Source organism: Echinops telfairi, unplaced genomic scaffold (assembly GCF_000313985.2).
Source record: "Echinops telfairi isolate 266 unplaced genomic scaffold, ASM31398v2 ScPeMD7_2291;HRSCAF=2852, whole genome shotgun sequence".
Classification (NCBI taxonomy): Eukaryota; Metazoa; Chordata; class Mammalia; order Afrosoricida; family Tenrecidae; genus Echinops; species Echinops telfairi.
This window is the reverse complement of record NW_022106189.1, coordinates 21136479-21137960: the sequence shown is the minus strand read 5'-3', so window position 1 is coordinate 21137960 and position 1482 is coordinate 21136479.

The following is a 1482-nucleotide window of genomic DNA, read 5'->3' as shown; positions in this document are numbered from 1 at the left end:
CACTCTCTCTCCCTCCCTCTTCATTTGCTCCTGTGTGCTCTGATCAGACATGTCCCTCCCTGGTCTATTTTTGGAGGCTTATTTGCTGCTATGAAGCTAAAGAGGTGTCAGCAGAGAGTCTGTGATCAGGCTGTGGTAGACTGGGCATAAAGTCCCCATGATCTACTTCTGAAAATCGACTGAAGAAAGCCCTGCGGATCACAGTGTTCTGATCAGAACTCTACCACAGGAATGGCGCAGGTCTAGCGGCAGCCCTGGTGGCACATAGTGGTTATGCACTGGGCTGCTAACTGCAAAGCCGGGAGTTTGAAATCATCCAGCTGTTCCACAGGAGAAAGACTCACCTTTCTATACCTGTAAAGAGTTACAGTCTCAGAAACCCACGGGGACATTTCTGCCCCATCCTCTAGGGTCACGATGAGTTGGAATTGACTCCAGGGCAGTGAGATTTTGCAGTCTGGTGCATGGCTCTGCTGCAAGCTGGGAGCCAACGTGAAGACAGCTAGGAATAATAACATCCTTACGGTGTGCTTAGTATCTGCCAGGCCTTGATCTAAAATGTTTTACATGGTTGAATTTAAAGGAGGGGCCTCTTACTGATGGCATTGCAGTCAACCCTGCAACATGGAGATGCTAAGTCGTGGACCCAAGATCACGCAGCTTGTAAGCAGCAGAACTGGGGCTCAAACTTGGATCGAACTGACTCCACAGCCTGCACTCTTAACTCTACCGTGGAGGAGAGAGCATTTTCTCAGGTGAACAAAAACAAAACCCAGAATGTGGAATGTGGGGGCGAAGTCAGAGCCGTCTTGGTGAAGGAGGCTCTTTCCAGTCGCAGAGGATGTGGGCTGGGACAGCAAGACAGCGAGATCACAGAGCCAGGAGGCAACACAGGAAGCCACGTTTGCTTGGCCAGCCCTCAGCCATCCTCAACCCCTGGCCTGTCCCTGCAGGTAGGATCCCAAACAAAAACAGAATTGTCTGCGTTGTGTCAAAGTATCGCCACACAGATTATTAGTTACAAAGAGGAAGATGGTAGTCAGCAGCCAGCTTACTCAAGTGACCTAAGTGAACATGCACAGAGGGTGTTCAGGGAAGGTTCTGGAAAGGAGCTGGGGGAAAGTATACTCGAAGGCTCAGGATGAAGAGAGAACAGGCCTATGGGTAAGCCCGCAGGGTCCACATGGGGAGGGTCCTCTAGGGGAGATGGGGGACTCGGGATTGGGGAACCTCTGGGTGGTCAGAGGGAGTCACTGGGAGGGACGGTCATGGGTAGGGCATAGGAGGGTGAGAACAGGGTCCAGTATGGGAAGTCTTGGGAGTAAGGAGACACGAGGTGGACAGAAGGTGGGGCATGCAGTCATGGTCTCCAGGATGGTTTTGAAAAGGTCGGGACACGACGGAGAGGGTTTCAGGGCGGCATCTGGAAGTGGGGATGTCCCGGGACCCGTGAGCGCGGCTGGGCACTCGGAGCCGGGAGGG